The following is a 19,564-nucleotide window of genomic DNA, read 5'->3' on the forward strand; positions in this document are numbered from 1 at the left end:
GGAAGTGATGAATTTGGGGAGAATGCCATGGAGGTGGTGTGTGTGCGTCATCTCATCCTTTCAAGGAGTGTGTGATGTCATTGCCACTTGTCACCTGGGATGTTTACCTTGATCACCTGGCTCAGGTGGTCCGCCGGGTCTCTCCATTGTAAAGTCACCACTTTTTTCTTCCTCAGAGGAGGACAACGCAGCTTCGCTTCCTGGGGGGAGGGATGCAGAAGAACTTGTGGATGGATGGTAAAGCTAACACAGGGTCTAGGAGCTTTTTTGGAGGGTAGGGGCTTTGAGGCTCTGTCGATATCCTGCTTTCCCTCAAAACTCCCACCTTGCCCGCAGCTGTTACCCCTGGGGTGTTCCCAGTGATTCCCGTGCTCTCGGTCCTGCATCTCGACTGGAATTACTTGACCTGTCCCATTTCATTCCCGTGTGCATTAATTTCTTCATGTCAGGATGGACTCGCACCTGTTCGTGTCATCCTTTGGGGTAGACTCCAACACAATCTCGGTTTATCTTTGTGGCTGAAATTGTTCCAGCTTGCACTGCTGGTAGCCCTTTGGGTTGGTTCCTGTCGACCAGCTTCCATCCCTCCCCTACCCCACCCCCAATTTTTAAAAAAATCACTTCCTTCCTTTTTAGTCACAAGATGCCCCAAGCTCATCTTATGCTTTCCCTGTCCCAGTCCTGGAATCAACCATTTCTCCAAGGTGCCCTGTTTCCTCTTATTGGAGAAAGGAGTCAGAGAGCACTTTCCAGGTGCTGCGCGTACTTATTGCTGGGCCCTCTTAGCAGGCAGAAATAGAAAAAAATGTGTGTGCATATTAACCCGTGTATGCACACACATTTATTTCTGTGTTTACTCATTTGTGCACAGATTAAAATAAGCAGGAGGTTATGCTGACATCTCTGATTCTAATCCAAAAGAACAAGGTTCATTCTAGCATCCGGCCCCTTGCTTATCTGTAACTTCTTTCTCTATGGCGAGAAACCCAGGTCTCGTTATCTACAATGCATTTACTGATTTTTTAACCCTGGTATAAGGTAAAGTAGTTGCTGAGTGGCCAACCACTCCTCCAAACTGACAAATTACCTCTAGAACACAGTTCTCCTGTATCCAGTGAGCTAAGTTCTTTTAAAAATGGTAAACCAACCCTTAAGCCACCCCCCTCCCACCCTCTTAACTCCCCACGACTGTGCTCAGTTTTTCCCATCGCAAACCCCACACATATAAAATAAATTTTGTATATTTAGTAAATTGTGTGTGTCTCTCTGACTAGGTTGTAAGATCCTCAAAGAGTGAAGACTTGGAAGGTTTTATTCAATGTCGTAGCCCCGCCCCTAGCAGAGTGCGGGGCCCGTGATGGTATCAACACATACGCATTACGTAAAGCGAGCACCAGTAACTGAGCTTAGACAGCCCTGTGAGTTCAGATGTCCTTTGAATAGAAGCGGACCCCAGAGAGAACCTCAGTACTTCCGCACGCCACCTGGAGAAGTAATCAGAATTTCTCTATTTGCCATATTTTCAGGACACCAGCTTCTTCAAGACGAGCAATGGGCACTCTGTTGGAGGCTTGTGGCAAGCTGGGACATCTACAACAGAGCATCAGACTCGCCTGAACTCCAGCTCGGTCCCAGCTGTGCAGTGGACCCAGCGTCTGGGATCTGCTTCTAGGAATACTGACCACATTGGTCTGAGATTGGGCCTCAAGGGATTTTTAAAAACTGTGCTCTAATATGCATAACGTAAAATTTACCATTTTAATCATGTGTAAGTGTAGCGTCCAAAGGCATTAAATACAATCACATTCTTGTGCCACCACCAACACCATCCATCAACCACAACTTTTTCGTCTTGACGAACTGGAACTGCATCCCCATTGAACACCTCCTCATCCCCTGCCCCAGCCCCTGTGCTCACCATCTACGTTCTCTGCGACTCTGCTCTAGGGGCCTCATGTAAGTGGGATCCTACAGTATTTGACGTGTGTGTGTGTGTGTGTGTGTGTGTGTTTGGCTTATTTCACTCAGCATAATGTCTTAAAGGTTTACCCACGTTGTAGCAGGTGTCAGAATTTCTTGCCTTTTGAAGGCCAAATAGCATCCCATTGGGTGTACATGCCATATTTTGTTTCTCCATTCATCTGTCAGTGGATGGGCATACAAGCAACTGGAAGACTCCCTGCTTCGTTATTCTGGGTCTACTCAGAAGTGGGATTGTCTACATATTGACATGGCCGTGAGGTTTTCCATTTCAGATGCGCAGCCAAGGTTGTAAACCCACGTGCCATAGGCTTCCTCGTCACACACCCTGCTCCGAGGAGAGGCCAGCTGGAATGCCAGTGGTCAGAGGCACCCCGTTCATATTTGCTGAATGGATGAATTCATAATAAAGAGCACTTGGATATCACCCACACAAAAATGTATGTTTCCGGAAAGATGGCGCTGGAATGAAAGCTGGAGGCGTTTCAACAATGGGAGTTTCCAGAAATAGAGTATCAATGGGCCACTTGCAGCCCTAACAGCAAAGCTTCCTTCCAGCTTTATCTTCTACCCCAAAGCCTAAATCTGCTTGCTGCCAATTTGGTTAACACACACTCTGATGGGGATGAGGAAAGAGGAAATGCAATTTGGAAACTGTGAATCTAACTCATTCAGATCATTTCTTCTTTCAATTTCTTAGTGTAAATCTATCACATTTTGGTGGGTACCTCCCCCCAACCCCCCACCAAAAATATTTCTCAGAAAGCCTTTCCAAAAAATAAAATGTATTGAGTAAGCGCTTTGTCCTCAGACGAGCAGCAGTGTAGGTCTGCTGAAGCCCCACTGGCCAAAAACAATAAAACAAAAAGAGAGCAACATAGAGAGAGAAAGGAATAGTGTTTTTCCGCATCTGCAGAGACATCCCATCTCTCCTAGGTTCTGGTGGCAACCATGAGGGGGTGACACAAAGCCTCTGCAGTGCTCCCTGACCCTGGAGAGATGGGGGGTGCTTCTTAGTAGGATCCCCACCTTACTTTCCAGTCCTAAACCATGGCTTGCCCTGAGGTCAGAGGGCACGCTCCTAAGCCCAGAGGCTCTTGCCCAGCTGCTCGCTCTCATCATTTCATCTCATCCCCTGGGCAGGAACCCAGCATGGGAGCTGGCAGCCTCCAGGAGGCATGCCTCCCTCTTAGCATCTCAGGCTGGAAACTTCCAGTTTTGGGGAAGGAGGCCTGGGGAAGTAGACCATGGACCAGCGGGGCGTGAGCAGGGAATGCACGTCTTGTCCTGTTGCTCTGAGCAGAAGGTTCCAGCAGGAGAGGGGAGTGTGTTTGAGGTGAAAGGAGCAGAGATAGCAGAGAGGCGAGGCTGGATGAGTGCCATGCCTGCACGGCGAGAGAGGGGTGGACCGCCTGGTAAATCTATGTGGTGGCTGCTCCCGGGGGAGTCAAGGTCATTGTTCAGGGGAATGATGGCCACTGTGTCGCAGCAGCTGGGTCTCCATCCCCACATGCGCATGTCCCCACAGCAGCCCAGCTGCACGGCGCAGGTGCCTTGGCCCAGGCAGGGGGAGCTCACTCACGTTTGCCTTCCCTTCAAACACCAGGGCAGGTGCGGCCTGGCGGGGACCTGCCCCTGCCCCATACACATGCACACGCCTCCGTCTCTGCATCTCTCTGTCTCTCTCTCTCCATCTCTGAGTTACCTCCTGCCGCTCTCTGAGTTTGGGGTTCTTCGTCTTGGTCTACCAGACCTGCCTGGTAGAAAACCATGACAAGAAGGGCAAGCAAGAAGGGTACTCTGTTCTCTCCTTATCCACAAGCCGCCCGCCAGCACCCCGATCTGTCCCTCCAGACCCCAGAGCCCCCTGAGTCCCACTGGCTCTTGGGGGGCAGCTGGGTGCTTGCGGAGTCCTGCTCCCACGCAACACCTGCTGGCCCATGATTCCCCAGGGAGTGGAGTGGCCATACGGTCTGCTGAAATACTGATCCGCACCCTGTCCTTCTGCCTCAACTGTGGCGGCCCTTCATATTGATACTGTAATATTGTCATTCATCATAAGAACGATATATTTGGTCCTTGTCCCTACTTCTGCCACAGAGCTCCTAAAACGCTGGGTTTTCCAGAGTGAGGAGAGCAACGAAGGTGCCTTTTGTGATGTTGATGAGGCAAATCTAGCCACAACTGGAATCTGGTGAATTCAGCCACCTGGCGGATCAACAAATCAACCCTGTGATTGATTAGGGGGTTGGAACTTCCAGTCACACCCCTGACCTCCAGGAGAGGAGAGGAGAGGGGCTGGAGGTTGGATCAATCACCAAAGGCCAGTGGTTTAATCAATCTTGCCCTATGCAATGAAGCCTCCATAAACCTCCCGAAGGACAGGGTTTGGAGCGCTTCTGGGTCGGTGAACATCTGGAGACTCCGGGAGAGTGGTGCGGCCCTGTGCGTCTCTTCATCGGCTGCTCGGGAGCTGTGTCCCTTAATAATAAACCAGTGATCTGGTAAGTAAAACATTCCCCTGAGTTCTGCGAGCCCCACTAGCAAATTACTCAAATCCAAACCTCTGATCTGGAGCCCAAGAGCTCAGGTGACAGTGCGATCTTGGGGACCGGTGTCTGAAGGGCGTGGGGGCGGTCATGTGGGACTGAGCCCATAACCTGGGGAATCTGACACTACCCTTGGGGAGAGACAGGGTCACAACTGAGTTGCTTGGCGGTGCGGGAAACCCCCATGCCCCTGCTACCCGAATCGTCACTGGGTACAGAATCCTTTTAGATAGCCAGATGGATACAGGGGGCCACCTTGTTTTCCTGAGGGACAGATGAGGGAGAAACGAGCAGAGTGACTAGTGTCTATTGATCACCTAATGCAATGTTTTCCTTTTGTTTTTTTGTCACAATTCTAAGAAATAGATGACGCTTTGCAAACCACTTCATGTGTATGATAAATACAAATGAAACAAAGGTTTTGTGAAAAAGCTTACTCATACTACATACGATAAGGAACAAAATGCAATAGTTAATATCAAGAAGATTCAAGTTGGAAGCCCCAATAAAGCATTTAGAATCCACAACAACCCGAATCATTTAGAATCATGGCTTACTATGAATTGATTTTCTTTCCCCATAATGGGTGGCAACCCACATTTCCAAACCACTGGCACCATCATGTACCAGATGCTGGGCGCTGGGCACGGCTCATTTAACATCCACAAAACATACTTGAGGAAGATATTAATAGCTCCATTTTGCCGACGGAGAAACTCAAAGCCCAGTCAGCCTAAGTGACTTGGAGAAATCCTTTGCTTCCTAAAAGCCCTTTCTTGCTCCCCAACTTCAGTGTCCATGGCAGGAGTGGACACCAGCCCTGCTGGGTGGTAGGAGCTTAACGGAGCCGGGTCGATGCGGGGTCTCCAAGGGCCGTAGCTGCTCTTCCAAGGTCTGGCCACAGGAATGCCGCTCGGCCGCTCAGGGGCAGCCCCTCCATGTCGCTGCCGCCGGGAGCGCGGCTCACAGAAGCACCACTCGCCTGAGCAGGAGCTCCTCCCCCAGCCGCTCTGCTTTGCATTTTGCTCTCTTTGCCTCTTAACTGGCGTGGTGCATAGGGCTCATCCTGTCGCTTCAAACGGAGCCCTCCCGAATTCAAGATTGGGCTGGCGGCAGCTCTGCATCTCTCTATGAAATTTGCTTCTCTGGGCGCCCGGCAGGAGTGGGCACAGGTCCCACCACCGGATCTTGCTGCTGAGCAGCATGTGAAATAAACCCATACAGAGGCGTGCTCTTCCTTGGGTTTCGGCTTTTCAGTCTGAAACCAAGTTGAAGGAGGGAAGCTGAGATTATAACCCTGTCCTTTCTCCACTTCCTCGGCTCCCTCCAAAACCATCTGTTTGGATCACATGCATGTCCAGCAATGTGCTGGGCCTCAGAAAGAAGGGTGGGAAGGAGCAAAGACTGTCATCCTGGTCCTTACCTCGGTGATGAGCTGGTTCAGTGGTTCGCAAACCTTAGCTTGCCTGGGGGCTTGCTGCCACACGGACTGCGAGTTTCCCCAGCAGGTGTGGGGTGGGCCAGAATTCTCCTTTCTAACGACCTCGCAGGGGCCACCACTGCGGCTGGTCCCGGGACCCCACTATGAGAACCACAGATCCAGTTGTAGAGTTCCCTGCATGCAACATCTCCAGACCGAGCTGAAGCCTCGCTGGGGCTCTCGGGCTCCTGGGGGCAGAAGGGCCCTTGTGGTTAAGGTTGGCCCACACTGAAATGGGTTCGATGCTGCTATCCAATACCTCTGTCCTTTTCCAAAGGCTCGCTCCCTCCCAGAAGCTAGATGCCAGTGATTGGCAGGTCCCCGGAGTGCACCCCAAACGGGCCGATGCAACTCCATCTGTTAGAGCATATGCTCTGAAAACCAGAGGCCTCCCTCCAGGAGCTCGTTATTTACCAATCACTAAGCCGGCAGCCGCGAGCATTTTCCCTTGGCTGCTGCTCTGTCTGCAGACAATGCGAGTCTGACAGGTGCTGCTGAGCCCCCACCGAGGTCCTTCCCCCCGGCTCCGCCCCACTACCTGTGGACCCTCACAGAGATTTCTGCGCAGAAACGCTCTCCCGGTCTTCATAAACGCTTGGCAAAATTTGCACTACACCTCCCCCTGTTTTTATGGCAACTGTCAGTTACAGTGAGGACCACGGCCCATGCAAAGTCAGCTTTCTCTGTGACGGTTGAACATGGAACAGAAGCATCTTCCAGTCAAGCCAAATCCACAAGTGCCTTCTGAGTACATTTGGATGCCTGCAGATCCCCATGGGGTCTGGCACAAGAAGCCCAGGATTCCTGATTCGGGAGGCACCAGGTGCATCCCTGCAGAATGAACAGGGTGCTTGGAGACTGCTGTGTTCGGGGCACACCTCGGCTGCCTTTTCTCACCTTTGCTTTGATTGGTTTGCTGGAGTTAGGTCACATGAACACTGGTATTGTTAACCCATTATTATTTGAACAAGCAGGAAAAACATTGAAGGGCTATTTCTTTTTTTCTTTAAGATTTATTTATTTATTTGAAAGAGAGAGAGAGAGTGTGTGTGTGGATGGAGGGGCAGATGGAGAGTCTCATGGAGGCTCAGTGCTGAGCACGGAGCCCGACGTGGGGCTCGATCTCAACGACCCTGAGATCACGACCTGAGCCAAAACCAAGAGCCGACGCTTAACTGACTGCGCCAGCCAAGCACCCGAGAAAAAATATGGAACAGGAAGGGGCAGAGTTTCTTTTTCTGTGCAGTTTTCCAACAAGACTGTGGTGTTTTGTCTGATAGAAAGAGAGCGCACACCGTTGGTAAGCGAGCCTGTGTGTTCTGGCCCGCGTGCACACACATGAGACATCTCAGAGCGATTGAAAACCCCGATCCTTATACTAGTTCTTACTCTGAAGTTGCACGGGTCCAAGGCCTGACCAGAGCTTTCCTCTGACGGAGTGGACACCACAGGACAGGCTCCGCTCAGTCATCTTACGGTTGAAGACGGCAGGACATGGGAATCCCTGAAGCACTGCGTGGTCAGCGGCTTGTGGGGAAGTGAATCCAGTGCTGGCCCCCGAGCCTGGAGCTCCTGCAGGCCTGCGGCCCTGGGCCCTGACCGGCGTGGAGAAGAAGCTTCATGGCCACAGTTGCTGCAGACGGATGTCTGTCTTTAAGAGGCCCCTTGTGCTGAGCTGGACCCATTGCTGCACACTTGGCAGCCCCGGGGGGGGGGTGGGGGCGCGAGAAGTCAGGAGCTGCCTTTTGAGAGAACGCACTCCCCTTCCGCTAGAAATCGTGTCTGGTGTCTCCAAGAATTCTTCAGTGGGTGTACGTGTGTCCCAAGTGGAGGATCTCGCCTGTAGCCTGAGCCCCGACAAAGAGAACAGGATAGGACAGACTGTGATGCAAGTAATTAAGGACCAAGGTCACGTCTGGCAGAGCAGCGTGGCCCATTTCAGAGCCACGGTGGCTCCGGGTCCACTGGGGAGTGGAGCAAGCCGCGTCCCCGGGGCCGAGCCGCAGGCACCTCTCACTGGGGAAGGCACGCCGGCTCCAGAAGGTCTGCTCCGAGGGAAAAGGGCAACGTGCGGGTACGGTGGGCCCCGGCCCAGGATGTGGCTGAGCGGGCCCAGCGCTCATCCCCCAGGCTCCGAAACAAACGAAGGCCGCGGGACGGCGGCAGAGACCGTCCCAGGGCAAGTCCTTGGCGTCCCCAGCAGAGCACGGGGCTCAACGGGCTCTGCCCGCTGCTGGGTGCATGCCGTTCACTCCAGGGAGCGCCAGTCTAGCACGGAGGCGGGCAGAGCCTTTGCTGCCTGCGGAGTGGCCACGGAGCTGCTGGGGGCGCGCAGAAGGGGGGCGGAAGTCAGACAGGATGGGGGCCCGGTGGGGCCGTGCCGAGTTGGCCCCGTCCGCAGGGACACGCTGTCCTAGCCCGTGCTAGTTGTCGGCACGTCCAGGAACGGTGTGTGTGCTGTGGGTCACCGAGCCTGGCTGCGCACCCTGCCTCGTTCAAGCCCCCAGCGCTGGAGGGCGGAGGGGCTACGTGGCCCATTTCTCAGATAGGGAAAGTGGGGCTCAGAGCGCCACGTAAGCAGTGGCCAAGGCTGGTTTGGAGCAGCGGGTCCCCTCGCTCCACCTCGGGGAGTGCGTCCACAGGCTTCCTTCTTTTCTGTGCTTTCTTGGGTCTGCTAATCTGAAAGAACTGAATTAAAAGAAATCCCCCTCCCCAACCTTCTTATTACATGCCCCAGGCAAAACGACCAGGGCCAAAGCTTTCCCCTGTCAGTTCAATGCAGCGATGGCACCTGGCCACTGGCTCAGGATGTGGGGAGCTGAGGGTGCCCACACAGGGGCTGGAAAGAATGGAAGCTTCCGCCATTCACAGCCCAGGGAGTAGGGCCGGCTGCAGGGGCGCGGCTCGCCGTCATCCGCAAAAGGTGCAGATCCAGACAAAGAGCCCCAAAGGCAGGACCTGTGGCCCCTGGGCCAGGGCTGAGGGCAGAAAGCAAAGGAGCTGGTGGAGAAGCAGACCGCCCTCCGCCCCCCAGGAAGCCTCCTCAGAAGACGGCACCTGCCCTCCACAGAGCCCCGAGTGCGGACACTTGAGCCAGTGGGGGTGGAGGTGGTTCTGGGCGTCTCCACAGTGTCCCTGGGCGCTGTGCTGGCCGACAGGCTCTGCCCGCCTCTTCCTCCCCTCCCGCGGGCATCACAGAGCGGGGCACGCCTCCCCAAGCTGTCCCCTCTCTGGGGCACTCGCCACCTAAGGCAGGCATGCTTCACGCACACACACACGGAGACAGACAGACAGACACACACCACACATACACACATTCCATATATCTAAACCCCCCCACGTACCATATGCATATTCACACGCTCATACACACATGCACACATCATACACACACACTATGTAAACAGACACACACACCATACGTACACACTCACACACACCTGAGTCATGCGTATGCAGACACACTCATCCATACCACACACACACCAACCCCCCCCACCCCAGACATACACACGGACAGACCCACAGATACGCTGCGAAGCGTGTCATCGGTGAGTTTCTGCTGCCACCTACAGGTTCAGCTGCGGCAGAAGTCGATCGAGGAACGAAACCACCTTGAGATATTAAAATAGGATCCCTGTGTCCAGGGGCAGCTGCTTCTTTTTCTTTTTCTTTTTTTTTTTTAATTTTATTATGTCATGTTAGCCACCATACATCATTGGTTTTTGATGTGCTGACCCATGATCCATTGTTTTCTTATAACACCCAGTGCTCCGACCGCTTATTTTTCAAATTCGAGGGCCAGCGAGCTTTCCGTTAGGAAAAGGAGGTATGTGTTCCTTAGATAAGTGGCCTTGGTTCTTGGGAAAGCGTTCCTGTGTGAGGAGTCCAGCTGGAGGAGAGCTCCAGGGTCATACGGGGGTTCGGGAGGAGGACAGCACTGTAATTGTGAATCCAGAACGAGCCAGTGCCCTCTGATAGCCCTTATAGCCATATAACCTCTGTTACAACCACCCAGCTGTTCCCGTGTAGCCTGGAAAAGCCACCAATGATCCACAAAGTCCACAGTGAATGAACACACTTGCACACGGAGTTCCAAGAAAATTTCATTAAAGGGCACTGAAATTTGAATTTTACATATTTTTCATCTGTCATGAAATAGTCTTCTTCCTCTAATATTGTTCATTCATTTAAAAATCCAAAATCTCTCTTTGCTTACCGGCCACACCCAAACGGGCTGCGATGGATTTGGCCCCGGGGACCGCCACTTACCAACCCCGGTGTCTGTCACTGACTCGGACCTGAAGCTCTATGTCTACTGCCAAGTTGCGCTGGGTTTTGAACCACTACGGGGTATCAGTGCCCTGCAATAGTCTCAACAAGGTCTTCCATCTTGTTCTCGATGGCAAATCTGATAGGCAGCTATTTCTTTCTCCATCACGGGGAATCGTGAAGCAAAGTCCCCGTTTCAGCTTTGGGGATGACCTCACCGGCAACCTGAAGCCGTAGACCATCTGGACGGCGGCATCCTCTAATCTCCAGCTCCGGGAAGGGATCAGAGCGACAACCTGGGGATGGCGATTTGTGGTCTTCTCTTTTCTGGAAATGTTGCTTTGAAGACTTGCAGAATAAGACCGTTGTGGGCATTTCCGTGCTGCTATACGCGTCCTGAATGAAGTCTGCAGGGAACGGGGAATAACGTTTACGGGTATCTACATGGGGGCCAATGTGTGAGGCTGCGAAGGGTGCAGAACCATGCCTAAGTTTGGGGTTGGAGAACCATGTTCCTTGAGACTTTCTCCAGGTACCATTAGACCTTTCTCTTTTGAGGATTCCAGTCAACTTCTAAATAACTGGTATAAACTTTTATACAAGCAACTCAAAAACATGGGAAAAAAGCAGATAGGTTCAAAAACATTTTCTTTATTTCTGATCAGTTCTTTTGTTTGTTCATTAGTTTGTTTAATTAAAGGCACACTTCTTGCCCTTTTGCTTTTAGTACGTTGCTTGGTCAATTTGTATGTCTTCATCAAACTTCGCTGCGCCCCAGTGCGTGGGACGAGGGGTAACAGTTCCTTTTTCAGATGGAGCAGGAGAATTGTGAAGAGCGACCAAGCAGCAGGTGGGTCTGACGACGCCTTTATATCACAAGACCTCTGCATTCCTTCCGTCCCTACGATTTTAAAATTTCACAATTCTCCAAATGTGATACCGAATTCTTTCAAAGAGAAGATAAATTGAAACTTGCCCCTTAGATGACTTCATCATAACGGCGAGACATCATCCCCTTCGTGCCCCTTTGCTTTTAATGGCACTAATTACAGCAGTGCAGGCCGCTATCATTTCGCACCAGAGGGAACCTCAGGGAGGGAGCCTTGGGGATTCTTCAACAGTGCAGTCCTGAAGGCATATCTCCATTCTGAAGGCTCTGTATCTGTTCCCAAGGGTCAAATCTTTGTTGCCCTCCTGTTTCTAGACTGAACAGTGCCCTCCCCTGTTTGTATATTTAAGCCTTAACGCCAGGGTGATTGCATTTGGACACAAAGCCTTTAAGGAGGTAAGTAGGGTGTAATGAGATCCTAAGAGTGGGGTCCTAATCCGATAGGACTGGTGACATAAGAAGACACACCAGAGATCTCTGTCTCCACACGCACATGAGGCCACACGTGGACACTGTGGGAAGGCAGTTGTCTGCAACCCAAGGAGACAGGCTTCACCAGAAACCAGCCCTGCCCACACCTTGATCTCGGACTTCCCAGCCTCTAGAACTCAGAGAAAGTAACTTTCTGCTGTTTAAGACCCTCTCCCTCTTTCCCCACTGAGTGGTACATGTTATACCAGAGCAGGTGCCCCTCCAAACTGTTCTCTCCCAGGTGTCTGAGTTTGGCTCTGAAAAACATCGCTTCCCTCGAGAGCTCAATCCTAAGCAAAGCTCTTACACATGTCCTCTGTCTTCTTGGAACATTTGTCAGCCAGTTCTCCCCAGAAGTGGCTGCTCAGTCCGTCTCCAGGCCCCACTGGGCAATGGGATCATCCTGCCACGCACATCAGAATTACTTGTGAAGCTCTGTCCAAAAGACAAATGTCTGGGGGAGCCCGTGTATAGTTCTGGCTGGACTCATGGCCTCTGAATGCTCCAAGTGTCCCAGGAAACCTAGAGGAGTGTGCGGTACCTGGGGCTGTCAGAGGAGCACGTGAGACTCATGTGGGAGCTTGGAAAAGGGACAGGCTCACGCCCCACCTGCAGAAATCCTGATTCTGGAAATCTGTGCTTGAGCTTCCCTAGGGAGCTTTTCATTTCAGTATTGTACTTTTCAATTCCAGAATTTCCACTTGGCTCTTCTTAAATTATTTATCTTTATTGTTGTTCTCTGCTAGATGACACAGCATTCTCATACTTTGCCTTTGTTCTTTCAACACAGTTTCCTTGAGTTCTTTCTACACATTGACAACAGATGACTTGAAGTTTCTGGCTAGTAAGTTCTGTGTCCGGGCTTCTCCATGGACCATCTCTATCAACAACTTCGTTTCCCCCTGTGTGTGAGCCCCATCTGCTTGTTTCCTATTCTGTCTTATAGTTTTGTTGTTGTGGTGGCTGAAAACTGAACATTCTAGGTAATAATATGCGGCAACTCTGGAAATCAGAGTCCCCCCTCTCCCCAGGGTTTGCTGTTGTGCTGTTACTTGGCTGTTGTTTGTTTAGCTACCTTTCTGAACTAATTATGTCCCCTCTATTTGGTCACTGATGTCTCTGCTCAACTACCTTAGTGAGCAACAAATGTTTGGACAGAGATTTCCTTAACTGCCTGGAAGCAGTAAGTCTCCCAACCTTTGCCAAGGGGCCCTGTGTGCAAGTTGGGGAATGCTTTCAAAACTCAGCCAGGCAGTTGGCAACCCTGCCTTAACCTGCACTTCTTACTGGCTTAGAGTCCCAAGGTCATCTAGAGGTAAGAGCTTCCAGATTTTTTAATTTGTTAATTTAAAAAATTTTTATAATATTTTTAAAGATTTTATTTATTTATTTGAGAGAGAGCAAGCGTGAGCGGGGGAGGGAGGAGAAGCAGAGGGAGAGCGAGAAACAGGCTCCCCACTGGGCAGGGAGCCCGATGCGGGGCTCGATCCCAGGACCCTGGGATCATGACCTGAGCTAAAGACAGATACTTAACCAACTGAGCCACCCAGGCGCCCCTACTTCCAGATTTTTTAAAAAGATTTATTTATTTATTTATTTTAGGGGGTAGGGGTAAAGGGAGAGGGAGAAGAGTCCTAGGTAGACTCCGTGCTGGGCACAGAGCCCAATGAGGGACTCGATCTCATGACCCTGAGACCAGGACCCGAGCCAAAACCAAGAGTTAGAGGCCTAACTGACTGCACCACCTAGGTACCCCCAGAGCTTCCAGAGTTTTAAGGACTTTCCTGAGCCTGCACACAACCATATGTATGTGCATGACCTTCCAGAGTCCCAGAAATAGCTTAGAACTTTTTAAAGCATCCTATGGATGTGTCATTCTCCAGTTTTTATTTTATTCTATTGATTGTCCAACTTTTTCCCACTGCCTTAGGCAACTGCAATACTCAACAATTGCCTCTGATTGTTTTAGACAAGCACCACTGGAGAAAAGGCTACTGGTGGGAATAGGCTCTAAATCAGTAAAACAAAGAGAGGCTTGTGAGTGGAGTCTCCCAGGGAACCCTGAACAGGCCTCCATTCTGCCTCCTCCTGGGCTGCTGATCTTTACCGCAACCAAATGCTGATGGTGTTCAAAGGCACTGTGGAGCAGGGAAGAGAAGAGATGGGAGAATGCAAGTTAAAATGCTACAAAGCTTGTTGTTCTTACCAAGATTTGGCCATTTTTCTTGAAGTGGCTCCCTAGATTGTTGTACACCTTTAATTAATTTCCAGAGTACTGAAAAAGCTTGATTCTGACCAATTTGCCAGTGGTCCCATTACTTTTATGAAAGAGAGGGCTTTCAGAGTTCCTTACTTGTTCCTTGACACCACTAGGTAAAGTTAATTTTAGTACTGCATTTTATTTAACTCAATATATCCAAAATATTTTTATTTGAACATATAATCAAGACAAAAATTGTTAATGATATATTTTATATTTTTATGTGATGTCTTCAAAATCCAGTGTATGTTTTATACTAAGAAAGCATTTCAACTTGGACGAGCCACATTTCAAACATTCCGTAGCTCCATGTGGCTATGGCACCATATTGAACAAAACAGATTTTTGTCAGAGCCCTAAGTGTGTTTAATATGTTCCATTACGCTTGATCAATATTAAATAGATAATGTAGAGAATGACCAGTTAATTAGGTTACAGGTGGTCACGTTATGTAAGTGCTCGATGGCAGAAATCCTCTGAAGGCAGTCTGTATATAGGTTGTGAAGCATGTTTTTTAGTATAGTTTCTTTATCTGGAAACAGAAAGAGAAAGCAGAACATAAACAAACAACAACAAAATTACTCCCAGTAAAATATTAGGACTAATTAGTGCAGTAAATCAGATTGTCTTCAGAAATATTCAGTCCTTCCTCTTTACCTCAAGGTGACACCAAGGAGGAATTTACCTCCCTGGTCCACTGATGCTGGCTTGGTCATGTGAGTCGGGATGTTAGCATTCGTGACACAGAAGAAGCTTGAGGATTGCTTGCACAGTTGCGTTCTGGTGCCTAAGATAACCTGCTGGTCCAGGAATTGGATGTCAGACACACAGTGCAGAGCTACCCCAGGCAATTCACCCCAGTCAGGCCCAGCCTACATTAGTTTACTCCAGTGAATGCACAAATGCATAGGGTATCAACACATATTGAATGCTATTGAAAATTGTGGTTGGTTGTTACGCAGCATTATTGTGGCAATAGCTAGCTGATGTAACTGCCAACTGAAGATCAGCAGAATAAAATGTGTACTCTGAAATGATATCGTAAGTCAATGAGCAAACAGGCAAGTCAGCTTTTGCTGTGGGCAACAAACAGTTCCCCTTTTCAGTGACTTAAAACAGCCAACATTTCACTATTTCCCACTGGGTCTGCAGGTAGGCTACAGTATTCTACTGCAGGCTGCAGGTCAGCACAGCTCTGATTATCACGCCTTTCCAGGTTGAAGGAAGAGCTGTAAACTGGGACACATGGTTCCCATGCAGACAGGAGTTGCATATAGAGTGAGCCAAAATAAGCAAGTGTGTCTAGGTCTTTGCTCAGGCAGATCACATCCCCTCCCACTGCAAAAAGCAAAAGTAAGTCCTTCAGCCTATGGCTTGTCAGGCCAGGCTGTACATCTTCCTGGGGAGGTGGGGGTGTGGCAAGGGGGATCCATATTTCCTGAGTGACAGGACAATACAGTCTCCCACCGAAAGTCACCCAGCTGTTTATTTGGTAACTTTTCACTAACGGTTTGATTACTATAAATAATAGGTTATCATAAACATGGGGGCGCCTGGGTGGCTCAGTTGGTTAAGCGACTGCCTTCGGCTCAGGTCATGATCCTGGAGTCCCGGGATCGAGTCCCGCATCGGGCTCCCTGCTCGGCAGGGAGTCTGCTTCTCCCTCTGACCCTCCCCTCTCTCATGTGCTCTCTCTCTCTCTGTCATTCTCTCTCTCAAATAAATAAATAAATAAAATCTTAAAAAAAAAAAAAACATGACTTAAGAATAACAACGATATTCCCATCGAACTGACCCTGTTTTCTAGGAGCTTCACTAAGGTCCATGTATTCCCAGAAATTCTCTGTAGGGTGATGAGTGAAAGGAGAGCTGGGGACAAACAGGATGAGTCATCATGCTTTCCCACATCCTCTGTTGATCGGGGTAAACCCGTGTGCTGTCTGATTATAACAGGAACACGTGGTCAGGGCAAACCGCCTGTCCTCTTCGTCCCCAGGAGCTGCTCTCAGCTCCGGTGGCTCCTTCTGCAGGGTTCCTGGAAGGGTGCGATCAACTGGGCGGGCACTTCCTGGCCAGAGCCGTGGCCGCCGGTCCGGAGAGGGGGGCGGGTCCCACAGCCCGCCTGCCATGTGCCTGTGTGGGGGACCCCAGGAAAAGCAGGGCGGAGGGCGTGGGAAGCAGAGATCCGCAGGGCAGGCGGGACGGCGTGCAGAGCAGCGGGGCTGACCTCTGAGTGCGAGCCCCCCTGTGTACTTCCCGCAAACCTGCTTCAGTGCGTCATCCAGCCCGGCTCCTGCCCTGCAGCTGCCTCTATCTCGGCTTCACCGTCCTTCTAGCAGCCATTAAGAACAATTTTCCCAGCTTTTATAAAAGTAGCATTTTACTCAGAGTGCAAGGAGATCGAAAGCTCATGGGAACTGCAGAATCCACTTTAAAACAGTGTCCCAAATCAGAATGCACAGCCCTTATTCCTGCCACATGAGTATCTACTCATTAACGAAAAAAAATAATTTGATAAAGGATTCCAAATCTCAAGTGTCCTCAATACAGTCACGTTTGTCTGTTGCTTCCTTATGTCAGCGCTTCTGAGGTGCTTTTAACAAAACGGGTGTTCTGACCTGGAAGGCTGGTGTGAGCCATGTCTCCATGCACCAATGCCTTGTGGATGCAACAGGAGAGAAGAAAGTTCTCGGGGTCGATCGGATAGTCACCTACTGGTTTTATGTTATGGTAAAAGCAGCTAACATGAGGTCCGCCCTCCTCACAGACGTTCAAGGGCAGAGCAGAGTGCCATTGGCCACAGGCACGGGGCCGGTGCAGCTCTCCAGACTCATTCATCCTGCACAACTGAGGCTTTCTCCCTTGAACGGCACCCACCCCCCTCCCCTTCCCCCAGCCCTGGCTCCCACCTTCCGCTCTGCTTCCCTGCGCTGGACCACTCTAGGGCCCTCAGGGCAGGGGAACCATGCGCCGTTTGTCCTTCTGTGTCTGCCTCGTTCTACTTAGCACTGTGTCCTCTGGGTCCATCAATGCTGTTCCACCTGGTAAGATTTCTTTCCTTAAGGCGAAATAGTATTCCACTGTAAGTATCTCTCTCTCTTTCTGTCTCTTTTTTAATCCACAGCCAAGTTGTGGAAATGACCTAAATGTGCATCCACAGATGAACAGATAAAAATCATATTCATCAATGCAGGAGTTTTCCTCCGAAGCCCGGGTGGTGCTACTGATTTTAGCAGAAATGAAAAACAAGAATCCCCAAATTTCAGGTCAGTGCGGCCCTGGAAGCCTGGGCCTCCTCCCTCGCCTCCTCTCGTCCCACGAGGACCTCTGCAGCCCCGTCCCGGCTCGGCCACCAGGGGCATGACTCACCCAGTGAACGCACCTGCTCTTTCTGGAGCTGAGTCAGGGAACACCGGACCCTCCCGTGGGGATCTGTATTTATAGGACGCCAAAGCCGTCCAAAGCAGAGCTGTCGTTTAGCAACCCAGCACGAGTCTCCTGGAAAACAAATGGAAAAACAGCGCTCTTCAGGCCCCTCTCTCTCCTGCAGTCAGAATGGCTTTGTCCCCAGTCAGCACAGTGCTTCCGTGACACAGATGAGTGCTGACTGACCACACGGCACTAGGTCTCGTTCTTCTCCAGTCAGCCCACCGAGCCGGGGCTGTGGCCGTCAGGAGGCCCCTGGCTGCCTTTTCTCATTTCAGCTTCTGTGACTTTGACGATTTTATGTATTCGGTTATTTGAGAAAGAGGGAGCATGGGCGGGGGGGCGGGGCAGGCAGACTCCACAATGAGCGCAGAGCCCAGCCTGGGGCTTGAGCCCATGACTCTGAGATCATGACCTGAGCCGAAACCAAGAGTCAGACCATCAGGGGCCCCGCAGATCCTGTGACTTTGTACAAGCTTGCACTGTCCTGGGATGTTTCCAGCTAAAAATCCAGCCCAAAGCTGATCTTCAGGAGATTTTCATCATCCAAGTGGCTGACTAGCCATGGCCGTTCCGTTTGGCCACAGGTGCCTAAGTCCAAAACTCAACTTAGCCTCTGTGTCCTGGACCCAGTTCCTTGCTCGGCAGCTCGGGGATCCCAACACTGCCTACTTAAGCTGGATTTTCATAACTGTCCCTCTGTCTGTCCCACACTCACACTCACACCTGGTGCACTCTCTCCAGACCACCAGCCCAGGGCTTAGAACCTGTTGCTCACGCCCACTTTGTGGCAGACGCATCTTGGACCCCAGTTGCCCCCACATCTCTTGGGCCTCATCTTCGGGATGCTCCTCTAGCCTCCCCTGCCAGGCCCGTATGTTTCCTTCTGTGGGGATTCTCCTGAGCCCAACCAACGGCTCTTCCGCCCTCCCAGTGGGAGCCCGGGCTCCAGCTTACACCAGGGCAGCCTGCGGCTGGGAGGACTCGTCCCCGCAAGTGTGTGCTCTCCCTCGTACCCTGTATCCAGGCTCCCTGCAGGGTTCACTCCAGGTGCTCCTGTGGGCAACAGCTTTAGGATGCGCCCCTCCCCCAGCCTCCTTCCTTCTCCAGCCCCTGCCCTGTGTTCTCGGCACTGCCCCCTTCCCCCAGCCTCACGAAATGTTAGGGACTCCATATGCTGCCTCTGCACGCCCACGGGTTCGGGAAGCCTCACCCACCACTCAGCACTGAGCTTCTATCTCCTTCATCTGTGCTCTCGTGCGTTCACCTCCACTTAATTCATCCTGACTTCAGAGATGCATTCTCCTCCCTTCCTAGACCCGAAGCTCTGTGAGCTCTTTGAGGATTCTCCTTTGCACCAGTAGAAACTGTCACATGATAAATGACATAGAAATCCTGGATAAATGACCACATCTCTAAAACCAAATACCCCTTGAATATTTTTTGAACTTTGCATAAATTCGCCTCTGTCTTAGGATCTGCAAATATTTGTCATCTCCTGTCTCTTTCCCTGACCCTGGTTATTTTTATTTTGATAAGATATAAATTTGGACAGCAAAAGAGGGGACCACCAAATGTATACATTTCCTTAATATCATCCCTTTATTTCTTACAGATGCAATTTTGCTAAATGATATGTGGATGTTACAGCCCTTGGCAGCGGTGAGGGTCTTCGGTCATCCAGCGGCCCGAGCTGGCCCCTTATCCACTAGGGGGGTGGATGAGAGTCTCCTCGAGCAGCCGCACACTCCAGCTGTGCTCGGGACCCTCAGACGTGGCTTTACAGGAATACCTAAAGCAAGCAAACAAGCATAATTTCGAATGAAATCAGGCTTTCCAGTGAAGGATTCAAAAACAGTCCATGTTCTTGGCCTCTGCTGCCCGTGTGGGCCCCAGACTCAATCCCAAGAGAGGACAGGCAGCCTTTCGTTCCTCTACAGAAAATGTCCACAAGGGCTTCCAAGAACGAAAGGCTGCAGGCTTTAGGCAAGCGTATCCTGAAGATATTTTCATCACATTTTACTACCAACTTCCAGATCCTCATAAACAATGAAAATTGAAGCTCTCTCTAAATTTTCCATTTTTCTAAAATTAAGAATATAATGCAGTGTCCTTCACTTGCCCCTTGCACCTGGGTGGCCCACGGGTGTGTGAGCCCATGAGGCGGGAACCTGGTGGTGGTGCAGTGCCCGAGCTCACGAGGGCCCCTGCTGGGGGCCACCTGGTTTGGCAGGGGC

General features: G+C 50.9%; 2 long non-coding RNA genes across 2 annotated transcripts; one reads left to right on the top strand and one right to left on the bottom strand.

Moving 5' to 3' along the window:
• The first annotated feature begins 2,868 nt into the window (after window positions 1-2,868).
• Window positions 2,869-19,445, top strand: LOC102735759 (uncharacterized). The gene is made up of 4 exons (XR_004075677.2): window positions 2,869-4,484; window positions 12,432-12,485; window positions 17,026-17,167; window positions 18,943-19,445. It is a non-coding gene; the product is annotated as an uncharacterized LOC102735759 (long non-coding RNA).
• Window positions 13,910-17,394, bottom strand: LOC145716958 (uncharacterized). Its single transcript, XR_014139900.1, has 3 exons — window positions 17,284-17,394; window positions 14,587-14,701; window positions 13,910-14,433 (listed from the first exon to the last, which is right to left on the bottom strand). It is a non-coding gene; the product is annotated as an uncharacterized LOC145716958 (long non-coding RNA).
• Window positions 19,446-19,564: the final 119 nt, after the last annotated feature.

Source organism: Leptonychotes weddellii, chromosome 14 (genome assembly GCF_054177405.1).
Source record: "Leptonychotes weddellii isolate Sample4059 chromosome 14, ASM5417740v2, whole genome shotgun sequence".
Lineage (NCBI taxonomy): Eukaryota > Metazoa > Chordata > Mammalia > Carnivora > Phocidae > Leptonychotes > Leptonychotes weddellii.